Source organism: Physella acuta, unplaced genomic scaffold, assembly GCF_028476545.2.
Source record: "Physella acuta isolate Inbredline_101_S28 unplaced genomic scaffold, ASM2847654v3 ptg000067l, whole genome shotgun sequence".
Classification (NCBI taxonomy): domain Eukaryota; kingdom Metazoa; phylum Mollusca; class Gastropoda; family Physidae; genus Physella; species Physella acuta.
Genome location: NW_026731587.1, coordinates 64087 through 86040, shown reverse-complemented (window position 1 = coordinate 86040; position 21954 = coordinate 64087). Strand labels below are relative to the sequence as shown.

Below are 21954 nucleotides of genomic sequence, written 5' to 3'. Positions count from 1 at the left end.
GGTTGTCATGGTGGGCGTGGTTGTCATGGTGGGCGTGGTTGTCATGGTGGGCGTGGTTGTCATGGTGGGCGTGGTTGTCATGGTGGGCGTGGTTGTCATGGTTGTCATGGTGGCCGTGGTTGTCATTTGCCTGTGGTTGATCCTGCAGGTCTGAGACTAGCACTTTCCTAGTTAGAACATGACGCAACAGGTCTGGCTCGGGGCTGGAGAAGATGTTCATGTTCAGCAGGGAACATCTGGGGAACTTGAGGCCCTGGAACACAAGGAACTTTCAGATAGTTAAAACTTCTGGGATATTAGAGGCCCTGGAACACAAGCAGGGAACTTTCAGATAGTTAAAACATCTGGGATATTAGAAGCCCTGGAACACAAGCAGGGAACTTTCAGATAGTTAAAACATCTGGGATATTAGAGGCCCTGGAACACAAGCAGGGAACTTTCAGATAGTTAAAACATCTGGGATATTAGAGGCCCTGGAACACAAGCAGGGAACTTTCAGATAGTTAAAACATCTGGGATATTAGAGGCCCTGGAACACAAGCAGGGAACTTTCAGATAGTTAAAACATCTGGGATATTAGAGGCCCTGGAACACAAGCAGGGAACTTTCAGATAGTTAAAACATCTGGGATATTAGAGGCCCTGGAACACAAGCAGGGAACTTTCAGATAGTTAAAACATCTGGGATATTAGATGCCCTGGAACACAAGCAGGGAACTTTCAGATAGTTAAAACATCTGGGATATTAGAGGCCCTGGAACACAAGCAGGGAACTTTCAGATAGTTAAAACATCTGGGATATTAGAGGCCCTGGAACACAAGCAGGGAACTTTCAGATAGTTAAAACATCTGGGATATTAGAGGCCCTGGAACACAAGCAGGGAACTTCTGGGATATTAGATGCCCTGGAACACAAGCAGGGAACTTTCAGATAGTTAAAACGTCTGGGATATTAGAGGCCCTGGAACACAAGCAGGGAACTTTCAGATAGTTAAAACATCTGGGATATTAGAGGCCCTGGAACACAAGCAGGGAACTTTCAGATAGTTAAAACATCTGGGATATTAGATGCCCTGGAACACAAGCAGGGAACTTCTGGGATAATAGAGGCCCTGGAACACAAGCAGGGAACTTCTGGGATATTAGAGGCCCTGGAACACAAGCAGGGAACTTTCAGATAGTTAAAACGTCTGGGATATTAGAGGCCCTGGAACACAAGCAGGGAACTTTCAGATAGTTAAAACATCTGGGATATTAGAGGCCCTGGAACACAAGCAGGGAACTTTCAGATAGTTAAAACATCTGGGATATTAGATGCCCTGGAACACAAGCAGGGAACTTCTGGGATAATAGAGGCCCTGGAACACAAGCAGGGAACTTCTGGGATATTAGAGGCCCTGGAACACAAGCAGGGAACTTTCAGATAGTTAAAACGTCTGGGATATTAGAGGCCCTGGAACACAAGCAGGGAACTTTCAGATAGTTAAAACATCTGGGATATTAGAGGCCCTGGAACACAAGCAGGGAACTTTCAGATAGTTAAAACATCTGGGATATTAGATGCCCTGGAACACAAGCAGGGAACTTCTGGGATAATAGAGGCCCTGGAACACAAGCAGGGAACTTCTGGGATATTAGAGGCCCTGGAACACAAGCAGGGAACTTTCAGATAGTTAAAACGTCTGGGATATTAGAGGCCCTGGAACACAAGCAGGGAACTTTCAGATAGTTAAAACATCTGGGATATTAGAGGCCCTGGAACACAAGCAGGGAACTTTCAGATAGTTAAAACATCTGGGATATTAGATGCCCTGGAACACAAGCAGGGAACTTCTGGGATAATAGAGGCCCTGGAACACAAGCAGGGAACTTCTGGGATATTAGAGGCCCTGGAACACAAGCAGGGAACTTTCAGATAGTTAAAACATCTGGGATATTAGAGGCCCTGGAACACAAGCAGGGAACTTTCAGATAGTTAAAACATCTGGGATATTAGAGGCCCTGGAACACAAGCAGGGAACTTTCAGATAGTTAAAACATCTGGGATATTAGAGGCCCTGGAACACAAGCAGGGAACTTTCAGATAGTTAAAACATCTGGGATATTAGAAGCCCTGGAACACAAGCAGGGAACTTTCAGATAGTTAAAACATCTGGGATATTAGAGGCCCTGGAACACAAGCAGGGAACTTTCAGATAGTTAAAACATCTGGGATATTAGAAGCCCTGGAACAAAAGCAGGGAACTTTCAGATAGTTAAAACATCTGGGATATTAGAGGCCCTGGAACACAAGCAGGGAACTTTCAGATAGTTAAAACATCTGGGATATTAGAGGCCCTGGAACACAAGCAGGGAACTTTCAGATAGTTAAAACATCTGGGATATTAGAGGCCCTGGAACACAAGCAGGGAACTTTCAGATAGTTAAAACATCTGGGATATTAGAGGCCCTGGAACACAAGCAGGGAACTTTCAGATAGTTAAAACATCTGGGATATTAGAGGCCCTGGAACACAAGCAGGGAACTTTCAGATAGTTAAAACATCTGGGATATTAGAGGCCCTGGAACACAAGCAGGGAACTTTCAGATAGTTAAAACATCTGGGATATTAGAGGCCCTGGAACACAAGCAGGGAACTTTCAGATAGTTAAAACATCTGGGATATTAGAGGCCCTGGAACACAAGCAGGGAACTTTCAGATAGTTAAAACATCTGGGATATTAGAGGCCCTGGAACACAAGCAGGGAACTTTCAGATAGTTAAAACATCTGGGATATTAGAAGCCCTGGAACACAAGCAGGGAACTTTCAGATAGTTAAAACATCTGGGATATTAGAGGCCCTGGAACACAAGCAGGGAACTTTCAGATAGTTAAAACATCTGGGATATTAGAATCCCTGGAACACAAGCAGGGAACTTTCAGATAGTTAAAACATCTGGGATATTAGAGGCCCTGGAACACAAGAAGGGAACTTTCAGATAGTTAAAACATCTGGGATATTAGAGGCCCTGGAACACAAGCAGGGAACTTTCAGATAGTTAAAACATCTGGGATATTAGAAGCCCTGGAACACAAGCAGGGAACTTCTGGGATATTAGAGGCCCTGGAACACAAGCAGGGAACTTTCAGATAGTTAAAACATCTGGGATATTAGACGCCCTGGAACACAAGCGGGGAACTTTCAGATAGTTAAAACATCTGGGATATTAGAGGCCCTGGAACACAAGCAGGGAACTTTCAGATAGTTAAAACATCTGGGATATTAGAAGCCCTGGAACACAAGCAGGGAAATTCTGGGATATTAGAGGCCCTGGAACACAAGCAGGGAACTTCTGGGATATTAGAGGCCCTGGAACACAAGCAGGGAACTTTCAGATAGTTAAAACATCTGGGATATTAGAAGCCCTGGAACACAAGCAGGGAACTTTCAGATAGTTAAAACATCTGGGATATTAGAGGCCCTGGAACACAAGCAGGGAACTTTCAGATAGTTAAAACATCTGGGATATTAGAAGCCCTGGAACACAAGCAGGGAACTTTCAGATAGTGAAAACATCTGGGATATTAGAGGCCCTGGAACACAAGCAGGGAACTTTCAGATAGTTAAAACATCTGGGATATTAGAGGCCCTGGAACACAAGCAGGGAACTTTCAGATAGTTAAAACATCTGGGATATTAGAGGCCCTGGAACACAAGCAGGGAACTTTCAGATAGTTAAAACATCTGGGATATTAGAGGCCCTGGAACACAAGCAGGGAACTTTCAGATAGTTAAAACATCTGGGATATTAGATGCCCTGGAACACAAGCAGGGAACTTTCAGATAGTTAAAACATCTGGGATATTAGAGGCCCTGGAACACAAGCAGGGAACTTTCAGATAGTTAAAACATCTGGGATATTAGAAGCCCTGGAACACAAGCAGGGAACTTCTGGGATATTAGAGGCCCTGGAACACAAGCAGGGAACTTTCAGATAGTTAAAACATCTGGGATATTAGAGGCCCTGGAACACAAGCAGGGAACTTTCAGATAGTTAAAACATCTGGGATATTAGAGGCCCTGGAACACAAGCAGGGAACTTTCAGATAGTTAAAACATCTGGGATATTAGAAGCCCTGGAACACAAGCAGGGAACTTCTGGGATATTAGAGGCCCTGGAACACAAGCAGGGAACTTCTGGGATATTAGAGGCCCTGGAACACAAGCAGGGAACTTTCAGATAGTTAAAACATCTGGGATATTAGAGGCCCTGGAACACAAGCAGGGAACTTTCAGATAGTTAAAACATCTGGGATATTAGAGGCCCTGGAACACAAGCAGGGAACTTTTGGGATATTAGAGGCCCTGGAACACAAGCAGGGAACTTTTGGGATATTAGAGGCCCTGGAACACAAGCAGGGAACTTCTGGGATATTAGAGGCCCTGGAACACAAGCAGGGAACTTTCAGATAGTTAAAACATCTGGGATATTAGAAGCCCTGGAACACAAGCAGGGAACTTTCAGATAGTTAAAACATCTGGGATATTAGAGGCCCTGGAACACAAGCAGGGAACTTTCAGATAGTTAAAACATCTGGGATATTAGAAGCCCTGGAACACAAGCAGGGAACTTCTGGGATATTAGAGGCCCTGGAACACAAGCAGGGAACTTTCAGATAGTTAAAACATCTGGGATATTAGAGGCCCTGGAACACAAGCAGGGAACTTTCAGATAGTTAAAACATCTGGGATATTAGAAGCCCTGGAACACAAGCAGGGAACTTTCAGATAGTTAAAACATCTGGGATATTAGAAGCCCTGGAACACAAGCAGGGAACTTCTGGGATATTAGAGGCCCTGGAACACAAGCAGGGAACTTCTGGGATATTAGAGGCCCTGGAACACAAGCAGGGAACTTTCAGATAGTTAAAACATCTGGGATATTAGAGGCCCTGGAACACAAGCAGGGAACTTCTGGGATATTAGATGCCCTGGAACACAAGCAGGGAACTTTCAGATAGTTAAAACATCTGGGATATTAGAGGCCCTGGAACACAAGCAGGGAACTTTCAGATAGTTAAAACATCTGGGATATTAGAGGCCCTGGAACACAAGCAGGGAACTTTCAGATAGTTAAACATCTGGGATATTAGAGGCCCTGGAACACAAGCAGGGAACTTTCAGATAGTTAAAACATCTGGGATATTAGAGGCCCTGGAACACAAGCAGGGAACTTCTGGGATATTAGATGCCCTGGAACACAAGCAGGGAACTTTCAGATAGTTAAAACATCTGGGATATTAGAGGCCCTGGAACACAAGCAGGGAACTTTCAGATAGTTAAAACATCTGGGATATTAGAGGCCCTGGAACACAAGCAGGGAACTTTCAGATAGTTAAAACATCTGGGATATTAGAAGCCCTGGAACACAAGCAGGGAACTTCTGGGATATTAGAGGCCCTGGAACACAAGCAGGGAACTTCTGGGATATTAGAGGCCCTGGAACACAAGCAGGGAACTTTCAGATAGTTAAAACATCTGGGATATTAGAAGCCCTGGAACACAAGCAGGGAACTTTCAGATAGTTAAAACATCTGGGATATTAGAGGCCCTGGAACACAAGCAGGGAACTTTCAGATAGTTAAAACATCTGGGATATTAGAAGCCCTGGAACACAAGCAGGGAACTTTCAGATAGTGAAAACATCTGGGATATTAGAGGCCCTGGAACACAAGCAGGGAACTTTCAGATAGTTAAAACATCTGGGATATTAGAGGCCCTGGAACACAAGCAGGGAACTTTCAGATAGTTAAAACATCTGGGATATTAGAGGCCCTGGAACACAAGCAGGGAACTTTCAGATAGTTAAAACATCTGGGATATTAGAGGCCCTGGAACACAAGCAGGGAACTTTCAGATAGTTAAAACATCTGGGATATTAGATGCCCTGGAACACAAGCAGGGAACTTTCAGATAGTTAAAACATCTGGGATATTAGAGGCCCTGGAACACAAGCAGGGAACTTTCAGATAGTTAAAACATCTGGGATATTAGAAGCCCTGGAACACAAGCAGGGAACTTCTGGGATATTAGAGACCCTGGAACACAAGCAGGGAACTTTCAGATAGTTAAAACATCTGGGATATTAGAGGCCCTGGAACACAAGCAGGGAACTTTCAGATAGTTAAAACATCTGGGATATTAGAGGCCCTGGAACACAAGCAGGGAACTTTCAGATAGTTAAAACATCTGGGATATTAGAAGCCCTGGAACACAAGCAGGGAACTTCTGGGATATTAGAGGCCCTGGAACACAAGCAGGGAACTTCTGGGATATTAGAGTCCCTGGAACACAAGCAGGGAACTTTCAGATAGTTAAAACATCTGGGATATTAGAGGCCCTGGAACACAAGCAGGGAACTTTCAGATAGTTAAAACATCTGGGATATTAGAGGCCCTGGAACACAAGCAGGGAACTTTTGGGATATTAGAGGCCCTGGAACACAAGCAGGGAACTTTTGGGATATTAGAGGCCCTGGAACACAAGCAGGGAACTTCTGGGATATTAGAGGCCCTGGAACACAAGCAGGGAACTTTCAGATAGTTAAAACATCTGGGATATTAGAAGCCCTGGAACACAAGCAGGGAACTTTCAGATAGTTAAAACATCTGGGATATTAGAGGCCCTGGAACACAAGCAGGGAACTTTCAGATAGTTAAAACATCTGGGATATTAGAAGCCCTGGAACACAAGCAGGGAACTTCTGGGATATTAGAGGCCCTGGAACACAAGCAGGGAACTTTCAGATAGTTAAAACATCTGGGATATTAGAGGCCCTGGAACACAAGCAGGGAACTTTCAGATAGTTAAAACATCTGGGATATTAGAAGCCCTGGAACACAAGCAGGGAACTTTCAGATAGTTAAAACATCTGGGATATTAGAAGCCCTGGAACACAAGCAGGGAACTTCTGGGATATTAGAGGCCCTGGGACACAAGCAGGGAACTTCTGGGATATTAGAGGCCCTGGAACACAAGCAGGGAACTTTCAGATAGTTAAAACATCTGGGATATTAGAGGCCCTGGAACACAAGCAGGGAACTTCTGGGATATTAGAGGCCCTGGAACACAAGCAGGGAACTTTCAGATAGTTAAAACATCTGGGATATTAGAGGCCCTGGAACACAAGCAGGGAACTTTCAGATAGTTAAAACATCTGGGATATTAGAGGCCCTGGAACACAAGCAGGGAACTTTCAGATAGTTAAACATCTGGGATATTAGAGGCAGTGGAACACAAGCAGGGAACTTTCAGATAGTTAAAACATCTGGGATATTAGAGGCCCTGGAACACAAGCAGGGAACTTCTGGGATATTAGATGCCCTGGAACACAAGCAGGGAACTTTCAGATAGTTAAAACATCTGGGATATTAGAGGCCCTGGAACACAAGCAGGGAACTTTCAGATAGTTAAAACATCTGGGATATTAGAGGCACTGGAACACAAGCAGGGAACTTTCAGATAGTTAAAACATCTGGGATATTAGAGGCCCTGGAACACAAGCAGGGAACTTTCAGATAGTTAAAACATCTGGGATATTAGAGGCCCTGGAACACAAGCAGGGAACTTTCAGATAGTTAAAACATCTGGGATATTAGAAGCCCTGGAACACAAGCAGGGAACTTTCAGATAGTTAAAACATCTGGGATATTAGAAGCCCTGGAACACAAGCAGGGAACTTTCAGATAGTTAAAACATCTGGGATATTAGAGGCCCTGGAACACAAGCAGGGAACTTTCAGATAGTTAAAACATCTGGGATATTAGAGGCCCTGGAACACAAGCAGGGAACTTTCAGATAGTTAAAACATCTGGGATATTAGAGGCCCTGGAACACAAGCAGGGAACTTTCAGATAGTTAAAACATCTGGGATATTAGAGGCCCTGGAACACAAGCAGGGAACTTTCCGATATTTAAAACATCTGGGATATTAGAGGCCCTGGAACACAAGCAGGGAACTTTCAGATAGTTAAAACATCTGGGATATTAGAGGCCCTGGAACACAAGCAGGGAACTTTCAGATAGTTAAAACATCTGGGATATTAGAGGCCCTGGAACACAAGCAGGGAACTTTCAGATAGTTAAAACATCTGGGATATTAGAAGCCCTGGAACACAAGCAGGGAACTTTCAGATAGTTAAAACATCTGGGATATTAGAGGCCCTGGAACACAAGCAGGGAACTTTCAGATAGTTAAAACATCTGGGATATTAGAGGCCCTGGAACACAAGCAGGGAACTTTCAGATAGTTAAAACATCTGGGATATTAGAGGCCCTGGAACACAAGCAGGGAACTTTCAGATAGTTAAAACATCTGGGATATTAGAGGCCCTGGAACACAAGCAGGGAACTTTCAGATAGTTAAAACATCTGGGATATTAGAAGCCCTGGAACACAAGCAGGGAACTTTCAGATAGTTAAAACATCTGGGATATTAGAGGTCCTGGAACACAAGCAGGGAACTTTCAGATAGTTAAAACATCTGGGATATTAGAGGCCCTGGAACACAAGCAGGGAACTTTCAGATAGTTAAAACATCTGGGATATTAGAAGCCCTGGAACACAAGCAGGGAACTTTCAGATAGTTAAAACATCTGGGATATTAGAGGCCCTGGAACACAAGCAGGGAACTTTCAGATAGTTAAAACATCTGGGATATTAGAGGCCCTGGAACACAAGCAGGGAACTTTCAGATAGTTAAAACATCTGGGATATTAGAGGCCCTGGAACACAAGCAGGGAACTTTCAGATAGTTAAAACATCTGGGATATTAGAAGCCCTGGAACACAAGCAGGGAACTTTCAGATAGTTAAAACATCTGGGATATTAGAGGCCCTGGAACACAAGCAGGGAACTTTCAGATAGTTAAAACATCTGGGATATTAGAATCCCTGGAACACAAGCAGGGAACTTTCAGATAGTTAAAACATCTGGGATATTAGAGGCCCTGGAACACAAGAAGGGAACTTTCAGATAGTTAAAACATCTGGGATATTAGAGGCCCTGGAACACAAGCAGGGAACTTTCAGATAGTTAAAACATCTGGGATATTAGAAGCCCTGGAACACAAGCAGGGCACTTCTGGGATATTAGAGGCCCTGGAACACAAGCAGGGAACTTTCAGATAGTTAAAACATCTGGGATATTAGAAGCCCTGGAACACAAGCAGGGAACTTTCAGATAGTGAAAACATCTGGGATATTAGAGGCCCTGGAACACAAGCAGGGAACTTTCAGATAGTTAAAACATCTGGGATATTAGAGGCCCTGGAACACAAGCAGGGAACTTTCAGATAGTTAAAACATCTGGGATATTAGAGGCCCTGGAACACAAGCAGGGAACTTTCAGATAGTTAAAACATCTGGGATATTAGAGGCCCTGGAACACAAGCAGGGAACTTTCAGATAGTTAAAACATCTGGGATATTAGATGCCCTGGAACACAAGCAGGGAACTTTCAGATAGTTAAAACATCTGGGATATTAGAGGCCCTGGAACACAAGCAGGGAACTTTCAGATAGTTAAAACATCTGGGATATTAGAAGCCCTGGAACACAAGCAGGGAACTTCTGGGATATTAGAGACCCTGGAACACAAGCAGGGAACTTTCAGATAGTTAAAACATCTGGGATATTAGAGGCCCTGGAACACAAGCAGGGAACTTTCAGATAGTTAAAACATCTGGGATATTAGAGGCCCTGGAACACAAGCAGGGAACTTTCAGATAGTTAAAACATCTGGGATATTAGAAGCCCTGGAACACAAGCAGGGAACTTCTGGGATATTAGAGGCCCTGGAACACAAGCAGGGAACTTCTGGGATATTAGAGTCCCTGGAACACAAGCAGGGAACTTTCAGATAGTTAAAACATCTGGGATATTAGAGGCCCTGGAACACAAGCAGGGAACTTTCAGATAGTTAAAACATCTGGGATATTAGAGGCCCTGGAACACAAGCAGGGAACTTTTGGGATATTAGAGGCCCTGGAACACAAGCAGGGAACTTTTGGGATATTAGAGGCCCTGGAACACAAGCAGGGAACTTCTGGGATATTAGAGGCCCTGGAACACAAGCAGGGAACTTTCAGATAGTTAAAACATCTGGGATATTAGAAGCCCTGGAACACAAGCAGGGAACTTTCAGATAGTTAAAACATCTGGGATATTAGAGGCCCTGGAACACAAGCAGGGAACTTTCAGATAGTTAAAACATCTGGGATATTAGAAGCCCTGGAACACAAGCAGGGAACTTCTGGGATATTAGAGGCCCTGGAACACAAGCAGGGAACTTTCAGATAGTTAAAACATCTGGGATATTAGAGGCCCTGGAACACAAGCAGGGAACTTTCAGATAGTTAAAACATCTGGGATATTAGAAGCCCTGGAACACAAGCAGGGAACTTTCAGATAGTTAAAACATCTGGGATATTAGAAGCCCTGGAACACAAGCAGGGAACTTCTGGGATATTAGAGGCCCTGGGACACAAGCAGGGAACTTCTGGGATATTAGAGGCCCTGGAACACAAGCAGGGAACTTTCAGATAGTTAAAACATCTGGGATATTAGAGGCCCTGGAACACAAGCAGGGAACTTCTGGGATATTAGAGGCCCTGGAACACAAGCAGGGAACTTTCAGATAGTTAAAACATCTGGGATATTAGAGGCCCTGGAACACAAGCAGGGAACTTTCAGATAGTTAAAACATCTGGGATATTAGAGGCCCTGGAACACAAGCAGGGAACTTTCAGATAGTTAAACATCTGGGATATTAGAGGCAGTGGAACACAAGCAGGGAACTTTCAGATAGTTAAAACATCTGGGATATTAGAGGCCCTGGAACACAAGCAGGGAACTTCTGGGATATTAGATGCCCTGGAACACAAGCAGGGAACTTTCAGATAGTTAAAACATCTGGGATATTAGAGGCCCTGGAACACAAGCAGGGAACTTTCAGATAGTTAAAACATCTGGGATATTAGAGGCACTGGAACACAAGCAGGGAACTTTCAGATAGTTAAAACATCTGGGATATTAGAGGCCCTGGAACACAAGCAGGGAACTTTCAGATAGTTAAAACATCTGGGATATTAGAGGCCCTGGAACACAAGCAGGGAACTTTCAGATAGTTAAAACATCTGGGATATTAGAAGCCCTGGAACACAAGCAGGGAACTTTCAGATAGTTAAAACATCTGGGATATTAGAAGCCCTGGAACACAAGCAGGGAACTTTCAGATAGTTAAAACATCTGGGATATTAGAGGCCCTGGAACACAAGCAGGGAACTTTCAGATAGTTAAAACATCTGGGATATTAGAGGCCCTGGAACACAAGCAGGGAACTTTCAGATAGTTAAAACATCTGGGATATTAGAGGCCCTGGAACACAAGCAGGGAACTTTCAGATAGTTAAAACATCTGGGATATTAGAGGCCCTGGAACACAAGCAGGGAACTTTCCGATATTTAAAACATCTGGGATATTAGAGGCCCTGGAACACAAGCAGGGAACTTTCAGATAGTTAAAACATCTGGGATATTAGAGGCCCTGGAACACAAGCAGGGAACTTTCAGATAGTTAAAACATCTGGGATATTAGAGGCCCTGGAACACAAGCAGGGAACTTTCAGATAGTTAAAACATCTGGGATATTAGAAGCCCTGGAACACAAGCAGGGAACTTTCAGATAGTTAAAACATCTGGGATATTAGAGGCCCTGGAACACAAGCAGGGAACTTTCAGATAGTTAAAACATCTGGGATATTAGAGGCCCTGGAACACAAGCAGGGAACTTTCAGATAGTTAAAACATCTGGGATATTAGAGGCCCTGGAACACAAGCAGTGAACTTTCAGATAGTTAAAACATCTGGGATATTAGAGGCCCTGGAACACAAGCAGGGAACTTTCAGATAGTTAAAACATCTGGGATATTAGAAGCCCTGGAACACAAGCAGGGAACTTTCAGATAGTTAAAACATCTGGGATATTAGAGGTCCTGGAACACAAGCAGGGAACTTTCAGATAGTTAAAACATCTGGGATATTAGAGGCCCTGGAACACAAGCAGGGAACTTTCAGATAGTTAAAACATCTGGGATATTAGAAGCCCTGGAACACAAGCAGGGAACTTTCAGATAGTTAAAACATCTGGGATATTAGAGGCCCTGGAACACAAGCAGGGAACTTTCAGATAGTTAAAACATCTGGGATATTAGAGGCCCTGGAACACAAGCAGGGAACTTTCAGATAGTTAAAACATCTGGGATATTAGAGGCCCTGGAACACAAGCAGGGAACTTTCAGATAGTTAAAACATCTGGGATATTAGAAGCCCTGGAACACAAGCAGGGAACTTTCAGATAGTTAAAACATCTGGGATATTAGAGGCCCTGGAACACAAGCAGGGAACTTTCAGATAGTTAAAACATCTGGGATATTAGAATCCCTGGAACACAAGCAGGGAACTTTCAGATAGTTAAAACATCTGGGATATTAGAGGCCCTGGAACACAAGAAGGGAACTTTCAGATAGTTAAAACATCTGGGATATTAGAGGCCCTGGAACACAAGCAGGGAACTTTCAGATAGTTAAAACATCTGGGATATTAGAAGCCCTGGAACACAAGCAGGGCACTTCTGGGATATTAGAGGCCCTGGAACACAAGCAGGGAACTTTCAGATAGTTAAAACATCTGGGATATTAGAGGCCCTGGAACACAAGCGGGGAACTTTCAGATAGTTAAAACATCTGGGATATTAGAGGCCCTGGAACACAAGCAGGGAACTTTCAGATAGTTAAAACATCTGGGATATTAGAAGCCCTGGAACACAAGCAGGGAAATTCTGGGATATTAGAGGCCCTGGAACACAAGCAGGGAACTTCTGGGATATTAGAGGCCCTGGAACACAAGCAGGGAACTTTCAGATAGTTAAAACATCTGGGATATTAGAAGCCCTGGAACACAAGCAGGGAACTTTCAGATAGTTAAAACATCTGGGATATTAGAGGCCCTGGAACACAAGCAGGGAACTTTCAGATAGTTAAAACATCTGGGATATTAGAAGCCCTGGAACACAAGCAGGGAACTTTCAGATAGTTAAAACATCTGGGATATTAGAGGCCCTGGAACACAAGCAGGGAACTTTCAGATAGTTAAAACATCTGGGATATTAGAGGCCCTGGAATACAAGCAGGGAACTTTCAGATAGTTAAAACATCTGGGATATTAGAGGCCCTGGAACACAAGCAGGGAACTTTCAGATAGTTAAAACATCTGGGATATTTGAGGCCCTGGAACACAAGCAGGGAACTTTCAGATAGTTAAAACATCTGGGATATTAGATGCCCTGGAACACAAGCAGGGAACTTTCAGATAGTTAAAACATCTGGGATATTAGAGGCCCTGGAACACAAGCAGGGAACTTTCAGATAGTTAAAACATCTGGGATATTAGAAGCCCTGGAACACAAGCAGGGAACTTCTGGGATATTAGAGGCCCTGGAACACAAGCAGGGAACTTTCAGATAGTTAAAACATCTGGGATATTAGAGGCCCTGGAACACAAGCAGGGAACTTTCAGATAGTTAAAACATCTGGGATATTAGAGGCCCTGGAACACAAGCAGGGAACTTTCAGATAGTTAAAACATCTGGGATATTAGAAGCCCTGGAACACAAGCAGGGAACTTCTGGGATATTAGAGGCCCTGGAACACAAGCAGGGAACTTCTGGGATATTAGAGGCCCTGGAACACAAGCAGGGAACTTTCAGATAGTTAAAACATCTGGGATATTAGAGGCCCTGGAACACAAGCAGGGAGCTTTCAGATAGTTAAAACATCTGGGATATTAGAGGTCCTGGAACACAAGCAGGGAACTTTCAGATAGTTAAAACATCTGGGATATTAGAGGCCCTGGAACACAAGCAGGGAACTTTTGGGATATTAGAGGCCCTGGAACACAAGCAGGGAACTTTTGGGATATTAGAGGCCCTGGAACACAAGCAGGGAACTTCTGGGATATTAGAGGCCCTGGAACACAAGCAGGGAACTTTCAGATAGTTAAAACATCTGGGATATTAGAAGCCCTGGAACACAAGCAGGGAACTTTCAGATAGTTAAAACATCTTGGATATTAGAGGCCCTGGAACACAAGCAGGGAACTTTCAGATAGTTAAAACATCTGGGATATTAGAAGCTCTGGAACACAAGCAGGGAACTTCTGGGATATTAGAGGCCCTGGAACACAAGCAGGGAACTTTCAGATAGTTAAAACATCTGGGATATTAGAGGCCCTGGAACACAAGCAGGGAACTTTCAGATAGTTAAAACATCTGGGATATTAGAAGCCCTGGAACACAAGCAGGGAACTTTCAGATAGTTAAAACATCTGGGATATTAGAAGCCCTGGAACACAAGCAGGGAACTTCTGGGATATTAGAGGCCCTGGAACACAAGCAGGGAACTTCTGGGATATTAGAGGCCCTGGAACACAAGCAGGGAACTTTCAGATAGTTAAAACATCTGGGATATTAGAGGCCCTGGAACACAAGCAGGGAACTTCTGGGATATTAGAGGCCCTGGAACACAAGCAGGGAACTTTCAGATAGTTAAAACATCTGGGATATTAGAGGCCCTGGAACACAAGCAGGGAACTTTCAGATAGTTAAAACATCTGGGATATTAGAGGCCCTGGAACACAAGCAGGGAACTTTCAGATAGTTAAAACATCTGGGATATTAGAGGCCCTGGAACACAAGCAGGGAACTTTCAGATAGTTAAAACATCTGGGATATTAGAGGCCCTGGAACACAAGCAGGGAACTTTCAGATAGTTAAAACATCTGGGATATTAGAAGCCCTGGAACACAAGCAGGGAACTTTCAGATAGTTAAAACATCTGGGATATTAGAGGCCCTGGAACACAAGCAGGGAACTTTCAGATAGTTAAAACATCTGGGATATTAGAGGCCCTGTAACACAAGCAGGGAACTTTCAGATAGTTAAAACATCTGGGATATTAGAGGCCCTGGAACACAAGCAGGGAACTTTCAGATAGTTAAAACAGCTGGGATATTAGAGGTCCTGGAACACAAGCAGGGAACTTTCAGATAGTTAAAACATCTGGGATATTAGAGGCCCTGGAACACAAGCAGGGAACTTTCAGATAGTTAAAACATCTGGGATATTAGAAGCCCTGGAACACAAGCAGGGAACTTTCAGATAGTTAAAACATCTGGGATATTAGAGGCCCTGGAACACAAGCAGGGAACTTTCAGATAGTTAAAACATCTGGGATATTAGAGGCCCTGGAACACAAGCAGGGAACTTTCAGATAGTTAAAACATCTGGGATATTAGAGGCCCTGGAACACAAGCAGGGAACTTTCAGATAGTTAAAACATCTGGGATATTAGAAGCCCTGGAACACAAGCAGGGAACTTTCAGATAGTTAAAACATCTGGGATATTAGAGGCCCTGGAACACAAGCAGGGAACTTTCAGATAGTTAAAACATCTGGGATATTAGAAGCCCTGGAACACAAGCAGGGAACTTTCAGATAGTTAAAACATCTGGGATATTAGAGGCCCTGGAACACAAGCAGGGAACTTTCAGATAGTTAAAACATCTGGGATATTAGAGGCCCTGGAACACAAGCAGGGAACTTTCAGATAGTTAAAACATCTGGGATATTAGAGGCCCTGGAACACAAGCAGGGAACTTTCAGATAGTTAAAACATCTGGGATATTAGAGGCCCTGGAACACAAGCAGGGAACTTTCAGATAGTTAAAACATCTGGGATATTAGAGGCCCTGGAACACAAGCAGGGAACTTTCAGATAGTTAAAACATCTGGGATATTAGAGGCCCTGGAACACAAGCAGGGAACTTTCAGATAGTTAAAACATCTGGGATATTAGAGGCCCTGGAACACAAGCAGGGAACTTTCAGATAGTTAAAACATCTGGGATATTAGAGGCCCTGGAACACAAGCAGGGAACTTTCAGATAGTTAAAACATCTGGGATATTAGAGGCCCTGGAACACAAGCAGGGAACTTTCAGATAGTTAAAACATCTGGGATATTAGAAGCCCTGGAACACAAGCAGGGAACTTTCAGATAGTTAAAACATCTGGGATATTAGAGGCCCTGGAACACAAGCAGGGAACTTTCAGATAGTTAAAACATCTGGGATATTAGAATCCCTGGAACACAAGCAGGGAACTTTCAGATAGTTAAAACATCTGGGATATTAGAGGCCCTGGAACACAAGAAGGGAACTTTCAGATAGTTAAAACATCTGGGATATTAGAGGCCCTGGAACACAAGCAGGGAACTTTCAGATAGTTAAAACATCTGGGATATTAGAAGCCCTGGAACACAAGCAGGGAACTTCTGGGATATTAGAGGCCCTGGAACACAAGCAGGGAACTTTCAGATAGTTAAAACATCTGGGATATTAGAGGCCCTGGAACACAAGCGGGGAACTTTCAGATAGTTAAAACATCTGGGATATTAGAGGCCCTGGAACACAAGCAGGGAACTTTCAGATAGTTAAAACATCTGGGATATTAGAAGCCCTGGAACACAAGCAGGGAAATTCTGGGATATTAGAGGCCCTGGAACACAAGCAGGGAACTTCTGGGATATTAGAGGCCCTGGAACACAAGCAGGGAACTTTCAGATAGTTAAAACATCTGGGATATTAGAAGCCCTGGAACACAAGCAGGGAACTTTCAGATAGTTAAAACATCTGGGATATTAGAGGCCCTGGAACACAAGCAGGGAACTTTCAGATAGTTAAAACATCTGGGATATTAGAAGCCCTGGAACACAAGCAGGGAACTTTCAGATAGTTAAAACATCTGGGATATTAGAGGCCCTGGAACACAAGCAGGGAACTTTCAGATAGTTAAAACATCTGGGATATTAGAGGCCCTGGAACACAAGCAGGGAACTTTCAGATAGTTAAAACATCTGGGATATTAGAGGCCCTGGAACACAAGCAGGGAACTTTCAGATAGTTAAAACATCTGGGATATTAGAGGCCCTGGAACACAAGCAGGGAACTTTCAGATAGTTAAAACATCTGGGATATTAGAAGCCCTGGAACACAAGCAGGGAACTTTCAGATAGTTAAAACATCTGGGATATTAGAGGCCCTGGAACACAAGCAGGGAACTTTCAGATAGTTAAAACATCTGGGATATTAGAAGCCCTGGAACACAAGCAGGGAACTTCTGGGATATTAGAGGCCCTGGAACACAAGCAGGGAACTTTCAGATAGTTAAAACATCTGGGATATTAGAGGCCCTGGAACACAAGCAGGGAACTTTCAGATAGTTAAAACATCTGGGATATTAGAGGCCCTGGAACACAAGCAGGGAACTTTCAGATAGTTAAAACATCTGGGATATTAGAAGCCCTGGAACACAAGCCGGGAAATTCTGGGATATTAGAGGCCCTGGAACACAAGCAGGGAACTTCTGGGATATTAGAGGCCCTGGAACACAAGCAGGGAACTTTCAGATAGTTAAAACAATTGGGATATTAGAAGCCCTGGAACACAAGCAGGGAACTTTCAGATAGTTAAAACATCTGGGATATTAGAGGCCCTGGAACACAAGCAGGGAACTTTCAGATAGTTAAAACATCTGGGATATTAGAAGCCCTGGAACACAAGCAGGGAACTTCTGGGATATTAGAGGCCCTGGAACACAAGCAGGGAACTTTCAGATAGTTAAAACATCTGAAATACTAGAGGCCCTGGAACACAAGCAGGGAACTTTCAGATAGTTAAAACATCTGGGATATTAGAGGCCCTGGAACACAAGCAAGGAACTTTCAGATAGTTAAAACATCTGGGATATTAGAGGCCCTGGAACACAAGCAAGGAACTTTCAGATAGTTAAAACATCTGGGATATTAGAAGCCCTGGAACACAAGCAGGGAACTTTCAGATAGTTAAAACATCTGGGATATTAGAAGCCCTGGAACACAAGCAGGGAACTTTCAGATAGTTAAAACATCTGGGATACTAGAGGCCCTGGAACACAAGCAGGGAACTTTCAGATAGTTAAAACATCTGGGATATTAGAGGCCCTGGAACACAAGCAGGGAACTTTCAGATAGTTAAAACATCTGGGATATTAGAGGCCCTGGAACACAAGCAGGGAACTTTCAGATAGTTAAAACATCTGGGATATTAGAGGCCCTGGAACACAAGCGGGGAACTTTCAGATAGTTAAAACATCTGGGTCACGGAACTAAAGCCAAATGAGGGAACTCACCAAGTGTTAGATCTATCTTGTCCTCTCCACTTTGTAAGTCGTGCTAATTCACGGCGTCCAAACTGTTTTTCCTGTACACTATAGAAGCCAGTCTTTAATCCGATTAACTTTTTAATGAGTTTCAAAAATAATTTTGACTAGAAAAATAGCCACACACACAAAAACATACACAAACATATCGCCACAAAGCTAAAATATCAAGACAAGTTGAACTTATAGATCTAACTCTGAATTACTCTGAAATCTATCAATCTAATAATTCACCTTTCAACAATAGTTTATAAAGCCGTTAAAACTGTCCCTAGTGTGTCCGCTTGGAAACTCACACGTCTCGAGGTTGGTCTCAGTGTACCATTTCGAGTGACTTGACCTCATCTCACTAGAGCACACAACAAACTCCACAACACGCACTCATATTTCACATCGTGTGTAGTCAACAACTCAGCCACCACTTACATTCATCAGAAAGATAACTAACCAATCAGGCGACCACTTACAACTAGCCAATCGATACAACTGGAGCATGCACTTGTCATGTTGGAAAAACACGTTTTTAATGCCCTTAAAATTCAAAGTAAATATACATTAAAAAATTAAAAGTAATTAAAGCACGGTAACAATTTTTACAAATATTTTTTGCGACCAACATTTTTTTTTTAATTTCTAAAAGCGTTTATTGGGCCACCATAGTTTTTTCTGTGAATTTGAATCAGTTTTGACCAATGTCTTTCAAGTTATGCAGATTAGTTGCTTCTTCAAAGACAAGTAAAAAATATCTCAATTTTTACCTAACCAGATATTAAATTAGTAGTTTAAAAAATATATTTTAAGATAAGGACATTAAAGAATATTTTTCTTCTTTCTTTACTTGTGTGATAATGACATAGTGGTCATCATATCTAGAGGACATAGTGGTCACCTTATGAGGACATGATGGTCACCTTATGTGGACATAGTGGTCACCTTATGTGGACATAGTGGTCACCACGTGAAGACACAGTGGTCACCACGTGAAGACACAGTGGTCACCATATCGTGACGTTAAAGTAGTCACCATCCCACATTTACTAACATTTGACAATTAAATACAACCACGACATTCGCTACTAATCTCAAGTATATACCAATCCGGGGGAGGGGGGGGGGGAAGCATGTGCTTTAGTTCCTTGCCTTGTCATTTAAGTCTTAAGTGATGTGTCGCTGTCATTTAAGTGATGTGCAGCTGTCATTCATGCACCCCTTATTACACTGAGTTGAATGTTCGACGTCTTGCACAAAAAATGCCAGCCACGAGAGCATCCATTTATGACGTCCACCTAAATTTTTAACATAGGAATTTGATATTTTCGGTGATATTTCTTACCAGGCCTAAATATTAAAAGTAGTGTTGAACAAATAAGTATATTTTGAATGACTGAAATAAAGTGTATAAATTAGACCCTACAAATAAAGCGCTTGGTTTATTTCAATGTTTTTTACCTTAACCAAACAAACTGGAAAGTATTAAACATTAATTTTTGTATTTAATAGGATTTTTTTTTCTGCACGCACTCGTAGATGTTTTGTAATATTAATAACGAGCCGACCCGCGGTGTATCATACGCCGCTATTTAGTTGTTGTTTTTTCTACTTTTCAGTAATTCATAATTTGTGAATTCGACAGTACCAATGCTGCCACTGAAAATATTTGCTTTAAAACACTAACCCCCCCCCCCCCTTTCCCCCCCTCCCCCACCCCCACGTGAAAGCAGCCTCCTCTTAGTTTAAAATCGTTTCAAACTAAATTATCTGCCCCTAATAGCCGTCACCAATCCCGGCTCAACGAATATAAACATTTAGAGTGAACACCGCTCACCAGACCATGTGAGGGGGTGGGGGGTGGTAGCGACAGAGAGAAAGAAAGGGGACTGTAAGGCGCGCTTGCAGCTTGTTTTCTAAAGTCTCCCAGAAGAGAATTATATATATAGAAGATAGATGATAACATTTGTAAGTAGTAGCCTCCTCAGGAAACACCGTGAACTTTACTTTAGAAAATTGTCGCGGTCAATGCCCCCTACCCTCCTGCGTTTAAAAAATTGCATTTTTTTTTTGTCTTAGTCAGTCGGTAATAGTCAGTATACAGTTACATCGGGTAATAGTCGGTATAGTTACATCGGATCCATTTATTCACCCCTTCATCTGGTGTTGTTTTAAATGGAGGAACTCGTGAAATTTTATAATTTAATATGCTGTTTTTTATCTTTAAAATTTTGAAAGTATTTGATGTTAGATTCAACATTTGGACGTTCACACTGACCCGTGTTATAGCCAGGTGTGATGTGATATAGCCAGGTGTAATGTGTTATAGACAGGTGTGATATGATATAGCCAGGTGTGATGTGTTATAGCCAGGTGTGATGTGTTATAGTCAGGTGTGATGTGTTATAGACAGGTGTGATGTGATATAGTCAGGTGTGATGTGTTATAGACAGGTGTGATATGATATAGCCAGGTGTGATGTGTTATAGCCAGGTGTGATGTGTTATAGCCAGGTGTGATGTGATGTGTTATAGTCAGGTGTGATGTGTTATAGACAGGTGTGATGTGATATAGTCAGGTGTGATGTGTTATAGCCAGGTGTGATATGATATAGCCAGGTGTGATGTGTTATAGCCAGGTGTGATGTGTATAGCCAGGTGTGATGTGGTGTGTTATAGTCAGGTGTGATGTGTTATAGCCAGGTGTGATATGATATAGCCAGGTGTGATGTGTTATAGTCAGGTGTGATGTGTTATAGACAGGTGTGATGTGATATAGTCAGGTGTGATGTGTTATAGCCAGGTGTGATATGATATAGCCAGGTGTGATGTGTTATAGCCAGGTGTGATGTGTTATAGCCAGGTGTGATGTGTTATAGTCAGGTGTGATGTGTTATAGCCAGGTGTGGTGTGTTATAGCCAGGTGTGATGTGATATAGCCAGGTGTAATGTGTTATAGACAGGTGTGATATGATATAGCCAGGTGTGATGTGTTATAGCCAGGTGTGATGTGTTATAGCCAGGTGTGATGTGTTATAACCAGGTGTGATGTGTTATAGCCAGGTGTGATGTGTTATAGCCAGGTGTGATGTGTTATAGCCAGGTGTGATGTGTTATAGCCAGGTGTGATGTGTTATAGCCAGGTGTGATGTGTTATAGCCAGGTGTGATGTGTTATAGCCAGGTGTGATGTGGTGTGTTATAGCCAGGTGTGATGTGTTATAGCCAGGTGTGATGTGTTATAGCCAGGTGTGATGTGTTATAGCCAGGTGTGATGTGTTATAGCCAGGTGTGATGTGATATAGTCAGGTGAGATGTGTTATAGCCAGGTGTAATGTGGTGTGTTATAGTCAGATGTGATGTGTTATAGCCAGGTGTGATGTGTTATAGCCAGGTGTGATGTGTTATAGCCAGGTGTGATGTGTTATAGCCAGGTGTGATGTGTTATAGCCAGGTGTGGTGTGTTATAGCCAGGTGTGATGTGTTATAGTCAGGTGTGATGTGGTGTGTTATAGTCAGGTGTGATGTGTTATAGCCAGGTGTGACGTGTTATAGCCAGGTGTGATGTGTTATAGCCAGGTGTGATGTGGTGTGTTATAGCCAGGTGTGATGTGTTATAG

General features: G+C 42.9%; 1 long non-coding RNA gene across 3 annotated transcripts; it reads right to left on the bottom strand.

Annotated features, from left to right (window-relative positions):
* Positions 1-118: 118 nt before the first annotated feature.
* On the bottom strand, positions 119-18740 carry LOC131951982 (uncharacterized). 3 transcript variants are annotated; one of them, XR_009388467.1, is made up of 3 exons: positions 18583-18740; positions 18319-18425; positions 119-253 (listed from the first exon to the last, which is right to left on the bottom strand). It is a non-coding gene; the product is annotated as an uncharacterized LOC131951982 (long non-coding RNA). The 3 variants fall into 3 exon arrangements; XR_009388469.1 differs by having other exon boundaries at positions 18319-18410; XR_009388468.1 differs by having other exon boundaries at positions 18319-18396.
* Between the last annotated feature and the right edge of the window lie 3214 nt (positions 18741-21954).